Source organism: Protopterus annectens, chromosome 6.part0 (genome assembly GCF_019279795.1).
Source record: "Protopterus annectens isolate FY-2018-M chromosome 6.part0, PAN1.0, whole genome shotgun sequence".
Lineage (NCBI taxonomy): Eukaryota > Metazoa > Chordata > Ceratodontiformes > Protopteridae > Protopterus > Protopterus annectens.
In genome coordinates, this window is record NC_056737.1 from 1,135,921,888 (window position 1) to 1,135,945,490 (window position 23,603).

Here is a 23,603-nt window from a genome sequence, read left to right on the forward strand (position 1 = left end):
CATCTTTTTATATACAATGTTTGTAAATCATTGGCCAGACATAATCACATCATTAATTATATAATTGTTTGATTGTGTTGTTAAAGGGCTAGCTTACGCTGAAAATACTAAAAACCATAAGATACATAGAATACATGCTCCAAAGCACAACGAATCAGTAACAATATGGCTAAGCTATTGTTGGAAGTGATACGAGTGGTATAAATGAACACAATATACCTCGACCCAGTACCATAACAACAAAACTAAAATCAAACGTCTTATGTATTGTATAAATATAAATAACAATAATAATAAGTAACTTGATTCTGAAGAAGTCTCTGCACGGAGATGAAAGCGCTCAATCAGTTACCTTTTTAAAATTGTTCATTTTTTATTTTGTGTTATCGTGTGGTCTCTACAATAAATTTATTTATTTTTCAACATTCGTTCGTATACATTGGATTATTACAGAACCGGTTGGTTTGTGGGTATACAAGACAGCCTTAATTGTACCGGAACTAAGAAATCTTGCCAAAAAACTAGTCAATACTGATAAAAAAAATCTTACTACATCAAACTACAAGAAAACCACACAAGAAATCCCAAACAGTTCTGGAGCTCCATTAACTCCCTCCTTAGACCAGGTACAAGAAACAATCCCTGTCCTGACACCAGCAAATCTGACCCAGAAATTGCCTCACTATTCAATTCCTTCTTCACCTCTTCTATCGCCGAACTAACCAAGACTTTCACCAACAACAACCCTCCCCCCCAATCAATCTTCCTCTCCCTTTTCACCCCCACCCACTTTCAACCTCAAACCAGTACCCACCGACCTAATAAAGAAATTGTTCTATAAACTAAAGCCTTGCTCCAATGCTCCTGATAACATACCATCCTCCTTCCTAAAGATAGCTTCTGACTCCATTGCTTTTCCCATCAGCATCCTAATAAATAGGTCTCTACTCGAATCCTATGTACCCAAACTCTGGCGTTCTTCTTTCATTCTTCCACTTCACAAAGGGAGCAAAAATTGTAATGTCTCCAATTTCCATCCCATTGCCATCCTCTCCCCTATATCCAAAATCCTAGAAAAATGTATCCACCTACAGCTCATGCCTTTCCTTACTGAACACCATCTACTCTCTCCTACCCAGCACGGCTTCTGCCCTGGACACAGCACTAACACCGCCCTTCTCGCCTTCCTTCATTCTGTGAACTCTGCACGTGACTCCGGTAACTTAGTATCATCCGTTCTACTAGACCTATCCAAAGCTTTTGACACCATCTCTCACTCCCTCCTTCTAAACCATCTCTCTGACCTCAACCTCAGCCAAAAAGCTCTTTGCTGGTTCTCTAGCTACCTTTCAAACAGGTCCCAAGCTGTGAAATGGGGCCAAGCAACATCTACCTTCCTTCCTACCCCTACCGGAGTACCTCAAGGTTCCATTCTTGGCCCATTACTATTTAACATCTTTATTAACAACTTTCATAAAGCCATCCCCAACACCATAATTGTGCAATATGCTGATGATTCCACTCTGATCTGCCAAGCCCCTAACCCAACAGAGTTCCAAGCACTAACCCAAACAGCATTTTCAACCACTGAAAACTGGATGTTCCAAAATCACCTCTCCCTAAATGCCAACAAAACTAAGATCCTGCTCTTCTCCCCCTCCAAATCCTCATCTCTTGATAAAAACTCTTTCCAAATAACCAGCCTTAACTCCACGATTGAAATAGTAACCTCCGCTAAACTTCTTGGTGTTACAATTGATGTCCAGCTCAAATTCAATACTCATATTCAGCTAAACATCAAAAAAACACATATAAAACTTAGCCTACTGTATAGAAACATCCACTTTCTGTCCCTTTCCACTAGGCTAACCCTTGCCTCTACTTACCTCCTTCCCTCTCTACTATATGGCGCTCCTCTGCTCACTAACCTATCATCTACCCTTACCTCCAAATTGGAACAATGCTACAATAAAATCTCCAAATTTGCCACTAAATCCAAATCCTCCTCTCATCACTGCACCTCCCTTCACTCTCTAAACTGGCTTGAACTCCCAAATCATCTTATCTTTCTCCAACTCACCACAGCCCATAAATTAGTTTTCCATCCTACTAACTGTCCTGCTCTTTCCAATATTCTTCAATCCTATACCCCCCTCAGATCCCTTAGATCTTCTCACCAAAACCGTATCACAGTACAAAAACCAAAGCGCCCAGCAGGTCAACTTCTCTTATCCTTTACCCTAGCTAAAAAATGGAATGCCTTACCCACCTCTCTAAGAACCTGCAACAACCTAGACAACTTCAAAACCCAACTTTATTCTCACCTTTATCTAAATAGGATATGCAACTGTACTCTTCAACCTACACCAGTCCAACTATCCACCCCCTTCTCTCCAGGCTAACCTCTATACCTTCCTAATCCTTAACCTCTCCTAAAATACTAAATGTATTAGCTACTAAAGCATTTTGCACTATATGTTTAAGCTACCTAGGCAAACCTCCTTACCTTCCTCACCTCTTCTAAAATACTAATTGCATAAGCTTCTAAACGTTAAAGTTTTTAATGTTTTAATTTTTTTCTTTGCTTTTTTTTGTTTTTTATACAATATGCCAATCTTTTCCTGCTGAACTTAACTGAAATTGTTAATAATTTTTGCTAATTTAGCCATCTGATATTGGTATTGTAGACTATTTTGTACCATCTGTTGATTGTAATGTTATCTGTGTCTGAACTCTTTCTTGTAATTAAAATTGTTGTTTCTGTGGAGCTTTTCTCCCCGGGCCTCCACTGAAAACGGGCCCCAAGCCCAGTGGACCTCCCCGGTAATCAAACTGAAATAAATAAATAAATAGATGTAACTTAGAACACAAAAAATATACCTCCAACTAAAAGCAAATACACCAAAAAGGCTTTTAAGCATAGTAAAAGAAAGAAGAGGTAAAATAAGAGAGAAATAGGGGGCTGGCGGGTGGGTAACCAGGACTGCAACAGTGAATACACCCGAACATCTACATTTATGGTAAGTGCACACAACTGTACTATGTTCTTCGTGTTTCATTGTTGCATTCATTACATTTGGGTAGAATCCCAAAGCTATGGTTGGGAGGATGGAATTATACAGCATTAGGAGCAGCTATAAGGCCCTGCAGGACAGCAGTGGCAAAGCCTGCTCTGGAGTTAGAGAAGAGAGGTAAATGGTAATGTTTGGTGAACGTATGAACTGAGCTCCAAGTAGCAGCTTCTAGAATGTCTCTGGTAGGAACCCCTCTGAGAAAGGCTGCAGAAGTAGATGCAGCCCTGGTGGAATGGGATCTGATCCCCTTGGGGACAGGTTTACCATGGTGCATGTTGCAGAAATGAATACAATGGCTTATCCATTTTGAAATAGTCTGCTTTGAAATAGCCTTTCCCTCTCCCCCTGCAGCAAATGCCATCAGTAATTGTTCAGATTTTCTTAGAGATTTTGTCCTGTTTAAGTAGAATCTTAGTTGTCTGTGTACAGCCAATGAATGTAGAATCCGCTCCCCCTTGTTCTGTAGATTAGGGAAAAAAGTTGGCAAATGAATGGTCTGATTAAGAGCCACACTGGATACCACCTTAGGCATAAAGGATAGATTGGTCCTGAGGGTCACCCTGTCCGGATAAAAAATAATGAAAGGCTCCACTGCCATGAGAGCCTGTAGTTCTGAAATCCTTCTAGCTGAAGTGACTGCTAAAAGAAAAGCTGTCTTCCAAGAGAGAAATTTTATGTCTGCTGTAGCAGCTGGCTCAAAAGGAGGTAGGGTGAGTTTTTCCAGCACAAATCTGAGGTCCCATGCAGGAGTTGGTGCTCTCCTGGGAGGTCTCAAATTTTTGGCCCCTCTGAGGTACTGCTTTAGGAGGGGATGAGAAAAGAGAGGAGGCTCTGTGTTGTAATTAGCCGAAATGGCAGAGGCATGGATTTTTATAGAAGAAAAACATAGGCCCTTATGAAGCATCTCAGTTAAATATTGCAGAATCTGAGGAATATTGGGCATTGCTGTGTTTATTCCTTGTGCTTGGTTCCAGGCACAGAATCTTTTCCATTTATCAGCATAAGATTTTCTAGCATTAGGCCTTCTAGCCTCCAAAATGACATCCATCACAGGTTTACTGAGAGATGTGACTGGTGAAATTAGGTGGCTAGCCATGCTGCAAGATTCAGAGTTTGGAGCTGAGTGTGCAGAATTTCATAGTTCTGCTGAGACAGTAGATAAGGTGTCTGAGGCAGGTACCACGGAGGAAGGTGTGACATATTACGTAGGAGCGGGTACCAGTGTTGGCGAGGCCAGTCTGGAGCAATCAGAATCATTTTCGTTTTTTCCTGTCTGACTTTTAGTAAAACCTTGGAGAGCAGAGGCAGAGGGGGAAAGGCATAGACTGATAGGTTTTTCAAGCTGAAGGATAGAGCATCCACTTTCCAAGCTTTTTTGTGATGAATTATTGTGCAGAATTTGTCCAACTGATAGTTTTGGGGAGAGGCAAAAAGATCTATGTCTGGGCTCCCCCATTTTCGTGTCAACATGTTGAAGATTTGTGGATCCAGTTTCCATTCGTGTGGGCCCATAAGATTTCTGCTTAGTTCGTCTGCCAGACTATACTGCTTTCCTGGCAGGAATTGAGCTTGTAGATGTATCTGGTAAGTCAAGGCTGTGTTCCACAAAGCCATGGCTAGTCTGCAAGGGGGGTAGGAGTGGGTAACCCCCTGCTTGTTTATGTACCACATAACTGTGTTGTCCGTCTTTATTAGTATTTGTCCTGGATGAAGAAAGTCCTTGAAGGCTGTCAGAGCACTCTGTACAGCTAGCATTTCTTTCTGGTTAATATGGAGGTGCATTTGAGTTGGGCTCCATTCGACCTGAATGCATCTCCCTGCCAAATGGGCCCCCCCAAGCATAATCTGATGGGTCTGTAGTCAGGGTATGGGTGGCAGGGGGTGGAATGAATGACAGTCCCTTGTTTTGGTGGCAGGCCTCTGCCCACCATAGGAACTCCGGTTGCAGGCAAGGAATTATAGAAATCATTGTTTCCAGGCTGTGTCAATGTTGACTCCATAAGTTTTTTAGGTACCATTGAAGTTTCCTCATATGCAGTCTTGCATAAGGAATTAGAAAATGCAATTAAGACCCTGGGCGCAGTAGATAAGACAAAGGGCAGTGCAGAGAACTGGTAATGCAAATAGCCTGCTCTGAACCGGAGGTATCTTCTGCAAGATTCCCTAATTGGGATATGCAGGTAAGCCTCTTTTAAGTCTAGAGTTACCAACCAGGCATCCTTGCCCAGCATAGGCAGTAACTGTTGTAGAGTCAGCATCTTGAATTTTGGAATGTCCAGGAAAGTATTTAGAATGGATAAGTCCAGAATTGGACGCCATGATTTGTCTTTTCTGGGTACCAGGAAAAGTCTTGAATAAAAACCTTGTCTTTTTTCCATTTCTGGTACTGGTTGAATAGCCCCCATATCCATGAGGGACATAACTTGTTTCTGGGCCTCTGCCTACTGATTTGGAGGCAGATCTGGCCATCCGTTTGGAAATGGCAATGTGTGGAAATGAAACCTGCATCCCTGGGATACTATATTTAAAACCCACTTGTCCTGGGTAATTAGATGCCAATTTTGTGCATGGAGTGCTAGTTTCCCCCCCAAAGGGGCTGCCAAAAGATAAGTGCTTGGAAATGGCAGAGGAAAGTCATTGAGACTGTTTACCGTAGGGGGGGGTGCATTGCTACTTCCAGATTTGGAGGTGGAGGCACCCCATTGTTTTGTTCTGTAAGTTCCTTGTGACTGAAACCTGGAGCCTTTGGAGTGTCTGGGTTTGACTTGAGCGGCTCTGTTGGGTACTGGAAAGGACCAATTCTTAGTAGGCCAGTGCTTACTGAGCCTGGGTGGCTGCACTTGTAGGAAATCTTTTACAATTCGCATAGATTTAGCTTTGTCGTCCATCTTTTTCAAAACTTCTTCTGCCTTATTACCAAATAGACTGTCCTGTTGTAAAGGAGCATCCAACAATTTTGCTTTAACATGATCAGGCAGATTTTCCTCCTTGAGCCAAGCATGCCTTCTCATCACAGATTCAGTTATGGCGGTCCTGCAAGGAATCAAAACCACATTGCAAAGTATGCTTTCCAACTTGTTCACCTGAATGCAATAAATCCTGTAACTCTATTTTCCACAGTCAGAAATCAACATAATTTTCTGTTTCAATAAGCCCATGACACGCTGCTGATATCTAAGCATATGAAATTGACAGTTTAAAGCCCTGATTGCCAAGGTTGCAGATGTGTAAACCTTCTTACCCCATCTATCCAGCGCCCTGGAGTCTCTATCACAAAAGGTAGGATTTTTAGCAATAGAAGCCTTAACACCCTTAGGACCCTGAGAAATTGTTTCAGGGTCAGCAGTAGGGTTTTTAAAAAGAAACTTGCGGGAGTCAGGAACCCTGTAATATCTGTCTGGCTTACTAGGAGCCGGAGGCAAGGAATCAGGAGCCCTGCTAGATTCTGAGAAAACATCATCAACAATGTCTAAAACAGGAGGTATAGCCAAAGGCCTATGCTGAGGAAGAAGAAGAAAATCCCTAAGCCTCTTTTTGGATTCTGAGAAATCCTGACTCTCCCAATGAAAATGTTCCCTTAAGGTATGCAAAGTTTCTCCAAAAGAGAAATCCTCAGGAGGAGAAGAAGAAGGGATAGATTCTTCTGCATCAGAGTCCTCATAAGGTGGAACAGAAAATTCCTGATCAGAAGAGGAATCAGAAGAAATGGAAACCTGATTTGAAGGTTCATAATCAGTGCCTTGCCTAGGCCTCTTAGCAGGAGGGGGTTGGGAACCCCTGATCAAGGTAATTAAATCCTCAGCTATTTTGATCATTTGTTTTTTAGGCATAGGGGCCTGAACATGTGGCTCATGCGTCGGTTTTTTAGACATAGAAGTTGGTTTTGGCCTTGTTTTTGATAATGGCGTTGGTTTAATATACAAATCTTTAGGCCTGAAAAGACCCTCAAAAGCCAGTGCCTGCTCAGCGGCTCCGGACCCATCTAAGGGAGAGACATCTGCGGGTCAAATACTTGAAGTGTCTCGAGGCATACCGGACTCCGAATGGGTGTCGGTAGAGGCCTGCAAATCAAAAGTAGTGGGCATCAGGGGCTGCGAAAGCGCCTCACTGAGTACCGGTGACTGGCTTAGGAGAAGCTTCATCATCGGTTTTGGACCTCGACGTTCTCTCTTTCTTTGCGTTTTTTGTGAATTCCGGTAGTCGGATTGCTAACAGACGACATTTCTAGATAGTTAAATCCTGAGCCAAAATATTTAGAAGTAAAAATATACGGACGCTTAATAGTGCGTTGGTTAAATTTAGCACAAAGCCGACAGCAAGGCACGTTGTGGTCAGGGCCTAGGCAAGGAATACAGTACAAATGAAAATCCTTATGAGGTATTTGCTTCCCACAAGTAATACAATTATTAACTTTTACTGACATCGGTAAGGAGCAAGAAAAAGTTTCCCCAATGGGGTACTTAGCTTTAGGTTGAAGACTTCGGTTCTGAAACCCGAAAACGAAAATTTCAGGAGTTGGCCAACCGGCACTTGTGAACTGCTTCTGCTTCGGACACCGCATGGCAAGAAAGACGGATTAAAATGGCGTCGGCTTCATATTTTATACACTTGACATCATGGAAGAAGAGACAGCAACTGACGCAGGACCCAAGACTTTGTTATTCAGGCCGACTGAGGGCAACCTGCCAGCAAATTACCCAAATGTAATGACTGCAACAGTGAAAAATGAAGAACATCCTCTGTGGTCTCTCCAGCTGCTGTATGTGCTTTGCGAGGTACATGCCGAAAGGGGCGTTGTACTCGATAATGGGCCTTATAAGGGAAGAATACATGGATGTTATGACCTCCTTGTCCCAGGGTGAGATACCCTTACTTATGAGGTGGGCCATGTAGAAGCCTTTCCTTACAATGGAAACAACATGGTGTTCAAAAGTCAGGTTGCTATCAACCTGGGTGCTCAAATCCCTCACAACTGATTGCGTGCTTAGGACGTTATTAATGTGATAATTTGTGGGGACGTCCCTCTCCCCAAAGGGGATGATGATGACAGATTTTTTTGGTATTCAGCTTGAGGCCATGTTTCTGGCACCAGTCATTTGTCTGAGTGAGATCCTCTTGGAGGATGTCCAAATCACTAGGGGAATTGATGAAAGCATCCAGCTTGCAGTCAACTGAAAACTTGGTCAGCCATAACCCACTGGTTTTGGCCTGCACCTCAGAAACGTATATCCAAAATAACAGAGGCCCCAAGAATGAACCCTGGGATATACCGCTTGTTGCAGGTCTACTGCTTGAGGTCGCTTCTCCTATTTTGACTACGTGGGTTCTATCAGTGAGCCAGTTTGCTACCCATCTGGCAACATATGGATTGATGCCTAGCTGAGAGAGTTTATTATGCCCAAGTGGGGAATACTGACAAAGGCTTTGGCTACGTCTAAGTAGACGGTGTGCACAGTCTTCCCCTCATCCATGGCTTTGGTGACTGTCTCAAAGAAGTCGACCAAATTTAGCAGACATGACCTCCCCTTGACAAAGCCCAACTGTGTGGGATCGAGTGTTTGGAGGTAGCCAGTGACCTTGTTAATGAGGTCCATGACAATCCGTTCTACAGCCTTGCAGATCAGGCTAGTTAGGCTGATGGATCTATAATTTCCCAGATCAGTGGACACTCCACCTTTGTGTAAAGGGATAGCAATGGCTGTCCTCCACTCGGCTGGGATGAAGCCAATACTCAGGCTTTGGTTGAATAGGCTGCCTAGTGGTGCTGCACGTTCCTGCCTGAGCTCATGTAGGATGCAATCTGGGATGTTATCGGGTCCCATGCAGGCTGTATTTTTTTGCCTTTGAGAGAGCAGTGATGACCTGTTCTGTAGATATAAGGGGAAGGGGGCAGGTACTGGGGATGTCCTGATTTACTGATGGGGGAGACAGAGGGGTAAAGTTTTCGCTGAATCTGTTAGCCAGCAAGTTTGCTATTTTTACGGCATTTGTATATGTGGTGTCCTTGACCACCAGTTCTTAACAGATCTGGGTGCTTCCTTTGAGGTTGCGGACATGCGTGAAGAAGACCTTATGACCGTCTCTAGTAGATGTGGTCAATTTGGACTCGAGGTTTGCTTTGGAGGATTTCACTAGTGCTCTTATTTGCTTGTTCAGGCTAAGGAGACATTGCTTCCAATTGGGCACCTGCCCCTTCTCAGTCTTTCTCCCTGTTCCAAAAATCTATTTAATATATGGTCCCAGATAAGAGACATATCAGACATTAAACTGATAAGAGCAGATACTACACACACGATCTTAGCCAAAAGGTCGAGAAACATTAAAACACAAACTCCTAGCTTTAATATAACGTTCATGAACAGGAAAATAATAATACTAAATATTATATTAGATATATTATAAAATAAACAAAAATACTGAAGGGAAGCTTTTTGTCCCCCTCAAAGGGAACACATCTGCCCAGCAAAGGAACAGCATAAACCAACCGTCAATCCTCAAAACCTCAAAGGAGAGTACTCTTTGGCAGCAATAAAACTCTGAAGGGCTTGGCACCCAGGCTTGTCTTTTAGTCAGCTCAAGCTGCCAGACAGTTTGGCTGCATAGAAGGTGCACTGAAGCTTTGGAAGCTAGCCTGTTCTTATATCCTGGGCAGGATATAACCCATATAACAAGAAGTTATGTACTCACCATAATGTTCGATGTATGTAGTCCATCTCGCCTTACATTCTTACCCATGGGTTTGGAGCCGAACCTCGGCTCCAACTCGGCCATACTCTAGCTCGAAGTCTTCAACTGGCTCGTGGCTAAGAGGTATCCTATCATGCAACAGGTCTATTCCCCAGATCTTGTTTGCTGCAAGCTCACACATGTACACAATGAGAACAACCATCCCAACAGAAAGGACTACTGACACCTACAGACAATACCCCAGGTCTTCCAGAAGGGGTAAGGAGGGAGGGTTAGTAAGAATGTAAGGCAAAATGGACTACATACATCGAACGTTATGGTGAGTACATAACTTCTTGATGTTATGTAGTCCAATCTCGCCTTCATTCTTACACATGGGACACCATCCCTAGCACCTTGTTCTTGGGTGGCTCAGTGAAAAATACTCTTGAGCACCGTGGAACCAAAGGAAGATCTGATTCTAGAGACCAGATCTAATTCGTAGTGACTAATAAAGGGTATGAGGTGAAGCCCATGTTGCTGCAGCACAAATATCATCCATAGACATCCTAGCCTGAAAAGCAGTTGAGGTAGCCACAGATTGTGTAGAATGAGCCTTCACTTTAAAGGGTAATTCTTTGCCATTGGAAGCATAAATAAATGAGATGCAATCGGAGAACCAGTGAGACAAGTTACCTTAGAAACAGGAACCTCAAGTCTAGTGCTTGAAAACGAGACAAACATTTGATCCGATTTCCTGAAATATTTTGTCCTATGTAAATAGAAACGCAATTGTCTATGAACATCTAGCTGATGAAACCTAAATTCTGCCTTGTTGGAGAATTCAGGAAAAAAACACAGGCAACTCAATGGATTGGTTGATATTGACAACAGAGGCAACCTCTGGAACAAAAGAAGGGTTGGTTCTTAAGGAAACCCTATCTTTGTGAAACACCAAATAAGGTGACTTAATCAATAATGCTTGGAGTTCAGAGACACGCCTAGCTGAAGTTATGGCTACCAAGAAAACTGTCTTCCATGACAAGAATTTAATGTTACACGTAGCTGCGGGCTCAAAGGGAGTTGAAGTGAGCTTCTGTAGTACAAAATTGAGGTCCCATGGTATCACCGGATCAAAGACTGGAGGTCGGAGTAACAATGTTCCTCTCAGAAAACAAATACCAGGAAACAGTGATCAACTAGTAAAACAAACAAGGCGACTCTGGTACCACGCGGACTGTGTTTAATCAAACTCCAATTAAAACATAAACAGAGCAAAAAACATAAAAACAAGGAGATACTGAGCGCTTTCACCCATCAAATCTGTGGGTATCTTCAGAGTAACACAAGCTTCACTATACACATCTGTTAAATACTAAGGCTAAATCATAATTAGCCAATCACATACCCTAAGTTTTCTAATTAAACAACGCCTCCATAGATATAGTCAACACATATCAAACAATGTAAAATAATTAATAAAATTAAAAAATCCAAATTAAGGATTAATTACTTATACCTAAAATTAATGATAATAATAAAAATAATGATAGTGGTATATTGGTGTACACTATTTTACACTGTTGACAATAAATAACATATAAATACTTTGTTTTAAATACTATAAAATGTTAAAATTATAATAAATAAATATCTGTGTAAACCAATGTATAGTTATATGTTTACATAATAAAAATGTAAAAATAGTGTTTAAATAAATAATTAATAGCTCCCCTTCAGATATAATGTGACTTGTACTTCAAAATACTTAGAATTGAAATTTGTTCATTAATGCCTGGTATATTGCTGGCATTAAGTCTTAACTGCCGTAGGCATTCTTTAACTTCTAATAACATATTATCATCACCTCCTTTACTTGTACTGTGAGGAATCCTATCAATAACAAAAAATATAAACCTTTTAAAATCTTTACATTTAATGCTGCGTGTATACAAAGAATTGGTCACTTTTTTATTCTTTATATCTCTACTGTGTTCCATGATACGGTCTCTCAACTTCCTAATAGTTTTTCCAACGTAATAAGCAGGACAAGATAAACATGAGGCCAAATATACCACCATTTTTGTATTGCAGTTACAATAGCCTGGACACTTGATAGATCTACCATAATTTTGTACTGCTACATAAGGACCATCATTTACATATTTACATGTCTTACAAAAAACACATTTACTCATTTCTGAATTTTTATAAAGCTGACTATTGTAACTACACTCCAAATATTCCTTTAAGTTCTTACCCCTACTATAGGTAACATTCGGGTAATTTCCTATTATATTCATAAGATCTGACTTATTAACAAATACACTGGCCCATGTCTCATTTAATATATTAACTATTGCATACGTGTCTTCATTGTATGGTAGTATGAATGCATCCTTTTTGTTTGTAATTTTTTCAGTTTTTCCCCAATACTGTATTTTCTTGTCCAAATTTTAAAATGGGTTTATATGTAAGATGCCTTTTAATCAATATGTCTTTTTTCAGTCCAGTAAGTAATTTTTGTGGATAGCCTCTATCCTGGAACATATTTATAAGTTTATCCATTTCAATAATAAATATATTGTCTTCGCTTATAATACAGGATAACCTCACCATCTAACCTTTGACCAAATTCCTCTTTTGAAAATGAGGATGGCTACTACCATAATGTAAAAAGGAATTTGAATAAGTTTTTTTCCTAAATATATTTGATTCTATGCCATCCTCATTTATATGGAATAAGATATCCAAATATTCACAATCATTATCATAAATTTTATGTGTAAAAGTCAGAAAAGTGGATGTAGTATCAAGGAATAATATAAATTCTAACAATTCTTCCTTACTACCTCTCCAAAAAATTAATGTCATCAAGGAACCTACAATAAAGTACTATATTTGACCAATACTTAGAAGTAAAAATACTTTGCGTCTCCCATTGGGCCAACACTAGACTGGCATATATGGGTGCACATCTGGCACCCATAGCCACACCTGCACGTTGTCTATAGTATTCCCCATCCATAAAAATATAGTTGCTTGTTAACACCATGTCCATCATTTCAATAATTAATTTACGTTTAACAGTATGCATCCCACTAAATTTTAACAAACTAGCCTCAAACACTGTCAGACCCAATTCATGTGGTATAACTGAAAATAAGTTAACTATATCTATAGTGACCATAATAGTGTCCTTATTTATAAATGCTGAATGTTTTCTAATAACTTCAAGACAATGCCAGGAATCCTTGAGGATATGTGGTAAACACGACAAGGTGTCTTTACAATTAACATCTATATCATGGGCCAAAGTTTCTAATTTTGAACCTTTTGCTGAGACAATTGGTCTAAAAGGTGGATTGTTTATACTTTTATGAATTTTGGGTATACCAAAAATTGATGGGAGTAATAGGGAACTCAACCATGTTTTTGTTTTTTGCTCTGTTTATGTTTTAATTGGACTTTGATTAAACACAGTCCGCGTGGTACCAGAGTCGCCTTGTTTGTTTTACTAGTTGATCCCTCTCAGAAAAGCCCTACAAAGCCTATGAGCCATAATGCTGGGCTCATTAGCAACGTGAAAGGTAGAAATCGCTACCAACTGTACTTTAATGGTTGCTGCAGCTGAACCCTGACTGAATAGCTGAGAAAGAAATTCAAATATTGCTGAAATAAGCGCTGTGTAAGGATCAATATGTCTCTCACGGGCCCAAATAGAAAATCTCTTCCACTTACTGGAATAAATCTTCCTGGTAGAAGGCTTGTGGGAAGATGATAGAATATGGATCACTTCCGGAGAAAAATCATGAAGCCTGACTAAGGATAGAACTGGAGCAGCCAAGCTGTCAACTTGAGGGTCTGGATGGAGGGATGGAACTGTCCTGACATACGAGTCAGCAGATCTGGAGCTGGGTCCAGAATCCAGGGCTTGTCCATTAGATAGGGTTGAAGGAAGGGAAACCAAACCTGATGAAGCCAGTGTGGGGCAATGAGGATCATTTTGCTTCCCAAAGACTGTGCTTTCTGAATGACCTTTGATATGAGAGATAACAGTAGAAAGGCGTAGAAGACCGGAGGGCCAATCGTGAGCCAGAGTGTCCCTAGGTGTCTCCCCCTCAGGGGGGATAAGGGTGAAGTAGCTGCTGCATTTGGCATTGAGGGGGCTGGCAAACAGATCACAGCAAGGCTGACCCCATCTGTGAAACCTCTCTTCCGCAACATAATTGTTCAGAGACCACTCGTGAGGCATTAGGATAGCTCTGCTCAGCCTGTCGGCAATCACGTTGGACTTCCCCGGTATGTGCGTTGCAACTAGAAAGCATTGGGAAGACACCGCCCACTGCCAAACACGAAGTGTCTGTCTGCAAAGGGGGGTATTGATTTGGTTCCTCCCTGTTTGTTCAGGTACCATACTACTGACATGTTGTCTGAGTGGATTGCAATTGTCCCTAGAGGGAGAAAGCTCTGAAGTGCTTGCAACGCTAAACGCACTGCTCTCATCTCCAGGACATTGATATGCAAAGGTTTCTCGTGATCCTGCCACGTGCCTTGGACAGTCCTGCCAAGATAATGCCCCCCCACCCAATCTGGGAGGCATCCGTGGTCACTGTGGCAACTGGAGAAGATGGAACAAAAGACTTGCCCATGATGAGATTGCTGGCCTGAAGCCACCAGCGTAGATCCCGCTTGCACATGTCCGTAAACAGAATAGAATGGGAGAGTGGGAAGATGCTGTAGTGACTACTAGGTGAAAAGCAGCCACTGAAGAACCTTCATGTGTAGTCTGGCAAGGGGAACTAGCATGATCGTGGCAGCCATGGTCCCTAATAACTTGAGGACCACTTTTGCTTTGACCTTCTTCAATGGTAGTAAGGCGTAGAACTGCTGCTGTAAAGCCTGAATTCTCTCTTCTGGCAAGAAGGCCCTCATGAGCACCGTATCTGGCTCGGCGCCCATAAAAGTGACACGCTACGAGGGCAACAAGGCAGATTTTTTTTCCAATTTAGAGTAATTCCTATCCTTTGGCACAGTGTAATGGTGGCGTCCCTGGTCTGTAACAGTAGATGCCTGGTGCTGGCAGAAAGGAGCCAGTCGTCCAGGTACGAAAAGACTTGGAATCCCTGACGTCTCAAGTGAGCCGTTACCACTGCCATGCATTTGGTGAACACCCTGGGGGCTGTGGTGAGACCAAAGGGCAGAGCGCAAAACTGAAAATGACTGGCTCCCAGCCAAAAGTGTAGATGACTTCTCGATGCCCTGTCCATCTTGATATGGTAGTAAGCATCTTTGAGGTTGATGGAACACATCCACACATCTTTCGATAACAGAGGGAGTACTGACTGTAAGATGACCATGCGGAACTTGGACTTTTGTATATGAAGGTTCAATCGGCTGAGATCCAAGATGGGTCCTCAGGTCCCCTGTTCTTTTCGGCACCAAAAAGAATCTGGAGCAAGTCTCTAATCTTACTTGGTCTGCGGGGACAGGCTGGATGGCTCCCTTCGAAAGCAACTTTTTTATTTCTAAAGTTGCGGAATCCCTGTGACTGGGTGGAACGTCTGGGATTCTCTTGGTTGGCGGGGAAGGAGAAGAGAAGGGAATATGATAACCTCTGGAAATTATCTTTAATACCCACTCATCTTGGGTGACATCTTGCCAGGCTTCTGGGTATAAAGAAATGCGACCCCCGACCAGCTCCAGAGACGCACAGTCAGGCCTCCCTTCAGGAGCGCTGGTAGGGGGAATCACGGTCCCCCTGGTTACGTGGGCCTCCTCTGCCTCTAAGGCGGCATTTACATGAATTTTCACCCCCTCCCCTGCCTCCGGAGGGGGAATCACTTTGTACGCCCTGAAAAAAACCTCTCTGACTTTCTGAACCACATTTTCCCACCCTTCTGGCCCTTGGGGTAAGGTCTAGAAGTCATGGAAAAAAGGACTTCCACGGCAGACAGGGTTTTTCCTTCCTGTTTGCACCTAGTAAGTGTGTCCTTCACCTTGGTTCCGAACAACGATGAACCATCAAAGGAGGCGTTGGTGAATGTAGACCTGAAGGCCTTCGCGAAATTGCACAGGAGCATCCAGGAGTGTCTCCCTAAGAGAGACTCCGAAACCCGCTGCCCTACTCACTCCATCGGCTGTGTATGAGATCAGCCTCATGGAGGAGTTGGTAAGCGAATTTAGGGTAGACATCTGTGCACTGACCTTCTGTGCTACGGCATCAGAAATGTTACCCTGTAGAGAATCTCCTAGCTCTTTTAGGAGATCTCTCTGGAGCCTTGTAAAATGCATCAAGTAGTTCAGCAACCGCAGAGTAAAGGCCGCTGAGGAAAACACACAATTCCCATACCTGTCCATAGCCCAGGACTCCTTGTTAGGCGGATGGACGGTAGACGAAGTTTCAGCAAGTTCCTTCTTGGTGGCCGCTGCCACCACCATGGCATCTACTGGAACACCTTTAGTTAGATATTCCTTGTTAGAAGGGGCGGACAAAAACTTACTGGGTCTCCTATTGACCGGTTCCACAGTGTCAGGAGTTTCCCCACACCTTTCAACAGACAAGATCTAGTAGCTCATCAAAAGGGGGAGAAACCCAAGAGGCGGAGGGTTGAGACCCGAAAGCCTTCACAAACACTGACTCCTCATCAGAAGGGGATTTGGCAGGCCAGTCGCCATCTCCAGGATATCTGAAAAAGAGATCTTCAGAAGACGATTTGGGGGGACCCCTCTGACTCCTCGTGACCAACGTGAGAGACTCATCCAGGGAGTCGAGGTGTTTCCTCTTACACAATCTCTTTCTGGTGGGCTCCTCAGGCAAAAACTCTGGGGAGACGTCAGAAAGTTGGGGACCACTCATAGAGGTATCCTGAGGCTTAGGGTCTCCGCTGCACAAGGATAGAGCGTGATCTGAAACTGACACAGGTGCTGAAGGGGGCAGAATATCGGTGCCGTAGGATGCAGCTGATGAACTGGCCAGCACGCTCCTCATAACCTCGAAGGCTGATCCCCCCGGCTCCGAAGGCTGACTAACTGTAGAGGAAACAGTAGTAGCCCTTGGCGCCGAGATGATGAGGTCCAAGCTCATTTGAGCTGAAGCACCGAGAGGAAGGCTCGGAACCGATGAAGATCAATCCGATCCCTCCCCCTCAGGTCCGACCTGAGAACCGTGGGACCCTCGACCCTGTGGACGGAGCCAACGGGGTCAGAGTGGAAATTGGAACCGACAAGCCAGGCGAGGCTACTGGAACCGACCTAACGGCACCCGACGGAACCGACAACTCTGGCTCTGAAGGCAGAGAAAAGCTAGGAGGAACAACAAAGGATGAAGATGCCATAGGTTCCGGAGCTGACTGTGTCGGAACCAAAATCAATTTGGCCAACACCGATGACTGAAGCAGTTTCTTCACCACCCTATCAATGTCCTCATCGGAAAGGGTCCTGGAAGACCTGGAGAATAATGCAGGCGATCTGGATCTACCTACAGAAAGGGAATTGCGTGAAGGAGAAACCGGCCGAGTAACTGGAGACTGGCTCCGAACCAAAATATCCGTGACCGGCTCCGAAAGGCTGGGAGCCGATACAGACTTAGTCAAGAGACTACCTTCTGTCGACACCGAGGGCAATGGAGCCGAAGAAGGAGAAGCTGTTCTAGCAACTTTCTCTATAAATTTTGGCTACCCTTTTAGGGGGCACCTGACATCTAGGGCAAGAAAAACTAAAGAAAATGGCATCGGCCGCTTCTTTTATACCCCTGATGACCTGACGTCAGGGAAGAGGCGACAGCAGCCGACGCAGGACCCAGGACTTTGGAATTCAGGCCGATTGAAGGCAACCTGCCAGCAGGATTACCCAAATGTAATGCCTGCAACAGTGAAACATGAAGAAAATCAGAGCCTCTAACTAAACGGCCTAGAAACCGGCTGGAAAGACAACAAGGAGGACTAGGTCCTCTAACTTAAACGGGCCTAGCCCGGGGAAACAAAGGCAGGATAGCACCACTAGCCAGACACAACACCACCAACCCTAACAGAATGGAGCACCAAACCAAAGACCACACAGAAACAATGGGGAGAACTAGGTCCTCCAACTTAAACAGGCCTAGCCCGTGGGGAAAAAAGTGAATGGGATACCAAAATGGCCAAAGACAAGGCCACAAATAAACAGCAAGAGAAACAAAACAAAGGCAGTAAAACACCACTACCACACACACACACACAGCTATGAAAATAGCTTTTTTGAGCAACAACAAATCAACTGTTCATAAAATTTTATAAACAGTATACTTAGCCACGGCCAAAAGCGAGACCACGTCTGAGCGTAACGAGTGGCAAACGACATCTGGGGAATAGACCTGTTGCATGATGGGATACCTCTTAGCCACAAGCCAATTGAAGACTTCGAGCTAGAGTATGGCCGAGTCAGAGCAGAGGTTTGGCTCCGTACCCACGGGTAAGAATGAAGGTGAAATTGGACTACATAACATCTAAGGTTACTGCAGCAATAATAAATATGATGAATATACAGAAAAGATCACCCTATGAGCTAGAGTATGGCCGAGTCAGAGCAGAGGTTCGGCTCCGTACCCACGGGTAAGAATGAAGGTGAAATTGGACTACATAACATCTAAGGTTACTGCAGCAATAATAAATATGATGAATATACAGAAAAGATCACCCTACGAAAAGTCCACTACCAAAAGGACTACCACCATTCATTACCAAAAAGGCAATCACAACTGCTAGTAAGAACATATCCAACAAAGTACTTGGCTTTCAAAAACTGTTATCTGAAGTTTTCAAACCAAAATACAACCAAGCAGGTGTTTTAATTTCTCTAGTCAAAACACAGTGTAATCCTGCAGCAAAAACACAAAAGAAGATGTAGTGGGCTGTCTGCCCCATTTACCAAGGATGGATCTTATGCACCTGTGCTGGGAAGGTGCTACCCAGTGCCATATCATCTACAGTGCACTGGGACTTTGGCTTACTGAGCAAAATATTCAGATTTGGCCAGTTCCCTAACTTCATGAACATTCCTGACGGTCTTCAAGAGCCTTTCTTTTTGTGTATTAGAGTCTTAAATAAAACCTTGCCAACTTATTCCATGAGGGGATCATTTCCATGGTTCTTGGTTCCAACAACTGCTTTAAGACAGGGAATGCTAGGGAAACCAGAGAATGCACCCCTAAAACAGGTGGAAGAACTTTGAACTTTCTTCTGTAGTCAGATGCAATCACCTCTCTTACTAAAAAAAAGCTGCACTCAGACTAAATCAAATTCTTTTAAGTGAGAAAGTCACTCACCTAGCAAGCAAAGGGAATGGAAGGAGAGGAGCGGGTGATGCCACTGTCAGTGTTAGAAAGGATGGTCTTGGGTGAGGCACACTTCTTCCTCAGCTTTACTGCTCATTTTCAAAGGATAACCTGTTGCATCCTAAATTGTTTTCTGCAAAATGGAGATTGTTTATTAATGTAGTTTCTACTTATTTTGGAAAAGAATGGAGAAATAACTGTTTAACTACTTTCATGGTATTCTCTTTTTCATGGAGTCTGTTATAGATCTCTTGCGAAGGAGGTCCAAATACTAGAACTTTGTCTCAAGGAACGTTCAAGAGCTGCCCATTGATATCTTCAGGTAAAGGCTGAATTCTAAGCCAGACATGGTTTCCTTCAAGAAGTCATCCACCCCTAATAACTTACCATATTAACAACATACCCCTAATATTTATCCCAGTAGTCAGGGCCTTGGGGGCAAACATAGACAGCAATCTAGTCTTTGACCACCACGCGTCTATAGTGATGAGGAAATCATTCTATGTTGTACAACTTATAAACAAAGGTATGTAATCTAGATCCAAGGAAGTCATTGTTCCACTGTATTCTGCATTCATCAGACCTATCATTGAGTACATGCTTTCTTTGGTATGTATGTAACTAGGCATATCCAACAATTGGAACATCCACAGAGGTTCTTTACTAAAAGAATACAGGGCGTAAGTAACGTGTCCTATACAGACTTCCTCAAGGCCCTATCTCTGTACTGTTGAGGTGAGATCTATGCCTGGCATACAAAGCATTGTCAGACCCCACTCTGATGGATCTCTTGCTAGCCCCAGAGATTATACTATCTATGGAACAGACTCCCCATCCATGTGAAGAGTTCCTCCCTAACCCAATTCAAGTGCAACTTGGACAACTGGATGGGAAAGCAAAAATTCATCCCTGGTTTGGCATCTATGTCTCTAATACGAACAGGTAACCTGTAAATGGTTTATCTCTCAGGCCCATGCTTACACTTATCAAGGGTATCAGAACTTGTCTGAGATTTGGGATGTATGGCTAGGCTTAAAAAGGCCCTTGTGGTCGTTAGCCTAGTAAACACCTATGAACCTATAACCACAAAATTAACAGCACCAAAATTATCCATTCAAAAGCCTTAAACCTTGCCTATGATATAAACAGGACCTGCTGGAGAGACAGGTATGTATACCAGAGACTACCCCTTCTCTGGAACAGGCTCCTCATCCACGTGAAGCAGAGGTCCTCCCTAACCCAATTCCAGTGCAGCTTGGACAACTGGATGGTGAACAAGAAATTCATCCATGGTTTGGCACCTATGTCTCTAATGGACATAGGCAGCCTCTACATGGTTCATCTCCCAGGCCCCTGCTTGTAAATGTTTCATGTCCCATGCCTCTGTTTACACTTATCAAGGGTACAAGAACATGTCAGAGATTTGGTATGCATGGTTAGGCTTAAAAAGGCCCTTGTGGTAATTAGCCTAGTAAACACCTATGAACCTGTAAATGGTCTGCCTATCAACTTTAAAAGCAGTCTGAGTAAGCTTGTACAGTTTCACTTTCAATTGGTCTGTCGTCATGTTCTCCATTTTCCCAAGAATGTTAGTCTGCTAGTGAAGAATGCAAGGCTATCAATGAAATACCCTGATGTTCACTGTGGAGGATTTATTTGTTCCAGTGATGGTCCAGAACTCAACTCTGTTACTTGGAAATGTGTTTATACTTGCAGCTAATATGAGCCATCTGCCAACAGGGCCAGCTACTGGGTTCTTACATAGATATATGAAACAGTTATACTAGTATCTGAATAATTCTTTGTTTATGTAATACATGTCTGGCTTTCTAGGAGTTGTAGGTTGGGAATCTTGTTTAAAGCAAGAGGTTTCAAAGGCAGTTTCACATGCTTGAAAAACTGGCAAAATGTGTCAGACTGAGCTCCTCTATTGTTAGCTAATTTCTGAAAACATTTAAGTTTAATAAGTGGCTTTTTTTAAACGGGAGGGGACTGAAGGACAAATCTAGAGAACAGAAAGATTACAGGAATTCCTATCCATCTTCATTATATCCAAGAGGTAGGAGGAGTAAAGCTTTCCAGAGCAGGCTTACTCCCCTTGTGCTCCAGACGTAGACTTTCAGTGCAAAGAGAGATCCCACTCTCTTTTGGCTGGCTTAACTGTACTCAAAGTGGGAGCCCCCCAGTAAGGGATGACAACACATGCACCTTTTTCCACACTGTAAAGTATTCTTGGCAAAATGTTTATACTCGGCGCAAGGAGAGATTCAGATGATGTCCATACAGGTGTAGGACTGATGGCCTGTGAAGTCACTGCAGTTGCTTACATGTAATCACAACCATCACCCCTTTTTCCTTGAGACTGCAACTGAGGGACAACAAACTGGGAACATCTAAACAAAGAGAGCCCCCCTTGAGGTAAGCATTCCATCTTCTCATAGGTGTATACTACATTAACAACCACTACAGTCTTTATAGGTCTAGTCATGCAACACAAATGTGATTCTCATATTTGACTTAAATAGGGGAGTGATTTACTGACTGCCTCTGTTCATCAGAGACAGTCACCAGACCAGGGGTTAATTTCAGATTATCCATCCATTGGACCAAGCTGTACTTAAATAGGGTTAGGGAAAAACTCTGCTTTACATGGATGGGAAGGGTGTTCCAGAGAACAAGAATTCTCTGAGAAATATATCTATCTCTGTATCATGTTCTGTTTATGTCACAATCAAAATTTAGGTCTTTTGATCAAGTAGCTCTGATGCTATTTTTTTTTTTTTTTTTGCAGATGTGCAAATGGTTCAACAAAACAGGGTCCAGGAATGCCTTGTATGTCAGGCAAGGATCACCTTTCAGAAGTCTGTATAATACAGAGTAAACAGACTGGGATTTCAGGTGATCAATGTAGGACATTGACTTTACTAACTGTATTCTTTTTATAAGGAACCTTTGTGAACGTTTCAGTTGCTGCATGTGTCTGGTCAGCTATATACCAAAGTGGCCCTTATACTCAATGACAGGTCTGCTGAGGGCCAAGTAAAGTGGTACGAGTACCTCTCGGCTGAGATGCCATGCACTTACTTATAAAGTTGAGCAACAAAAGGATTTTCTTACTATCTTGGACACACGTTGGCCGAAGGCTACATTACTTTCTACATGAGTTCCCAGATCCCTGACTAGTGAATCAACTTTTAGTGGTGGCCTCCTTCCCAAAAGGTAGTACAATGCATTTCTTGGTACTGAGTTTTAAGCCATGGCTTTAGCATCAAGAATTTGTCTGTGTTAGACCTTCCTGAAGGATGTTGTCTTGGGAGATTCAATGACTGCTTCCAGACTGCAATCTGTGAACTTGCTCAGAGGTCTTGGACATTGGCTTTGACCACCGAGAAGTAGATGCCAAATAGGAGGGGGCTCAGCACAGAGCCCTCGGGGACTCCACGGGTGACTGGCCTCTTTGTGGAGGTGGCCTCTCATCCTTAATGAATACCTGAGGAACTAGCATCTGACAACACCAAAGTCAATGTCTGCAAAGCCTGGTTGTGCTGCAAGGCAGCAGAATCGCTGTCTGCATCAAAAAAGAGTTATGTACTTACCATAACTTAGCATTTGAGTTATCCTATGTCACTATTCATCACTTCTGGGTCGTAGTATCTGACACTGGATCCAAGCCGGCAACTTTTCAGAAAGATCCTAGGCATGAGCTCCTCCCACTCCCATAACCCCTTGCTTTCCTCTAACACCTCAGATTGATTTTGCTACAAAGCTAGAAGACAGCCAGAGTAGACCGCAACCACCAGATAGGACATCACCACTTCCTCTAGATCCAACAGGATGGGGGAAAAGAGGGAGGGATAGTGATGAATAGTGACACAGGATAACACAGATGCTAACTTATGGTAAGTACATAACTCTATTTGATGTTATCCATGTCACTATTCCTCACTTCTGGGTCAAAGTCCCCAGTTACCAGACAATCCTGGATGGCCTCATACAAGGACATGCCAAGGAACTGTGGAGCCAAAGTAAGCCCTGTTCCTGTAAACGACGTCGAGTTTGTAATGAGCAATGGAAATGTGAGGCGTAGACCAGGTGGCTGCCACAGAAATCTCATCTAAGGAATGTCGAGCTAAAAAGGCAGCTGACGTATCCACAGATCTAGTGGAATGAACCCTGACAGGCCCCCGGTAAAGGCAATACCTGAGAAGTAAAAACCATAGAAATACACTGGGATATCCAAAGAGATATTGTATTCTTGGACACCACCTGACCCAGTCTGTTAATAGAGAAGGCCACAAACAGTTGGTCAGATTTACGAAAGCTCTTTGTCCTGTCTAAATAGACTCGTAATAATCTATGTACGTCAAGTGTGTGCAGCATATAGGTTCATAGGTAGGTACTAGGCTATCGGCCCTAGGGCCTATACAAGCCTAGCCAAAAAGGTACCCTGACTTTCACCACCCAAGAAAATTATTTTCCTGTGCCCCTGTCTAGCAAAGCCACACAGGTGATCCCGGGGTGAATTTTCTATTTCCCATCCAATCATCAAG

The 23,603-nt window shown here is 43.0% G+C and overlaps 1 protein-coding gene and 1 non-coding gene across 3 annotated transcripts in view; both read right to left on the reverse strand.

Moving 5' to 3' along the window:
* TANC1 (tetratricopeptide repeat, ankyrin repeat and coiled-coil containing 1) overlaps window positions 1-23,603 on the reverse strand; it is a 3,647,153-nt gene that overhangs the window by 1,403,609 nt on the left and 2,219,941 nt on the right. The window lies entirely within an intron of this gene.
* On the reverse strand, window positions 9,213-9,395 carry LOC122805078. The gene has a single exon (XR_006365300.1). It is a non-coding gene; the product is annotated as a U2 spliceosomal RNA (small nuclear RNA).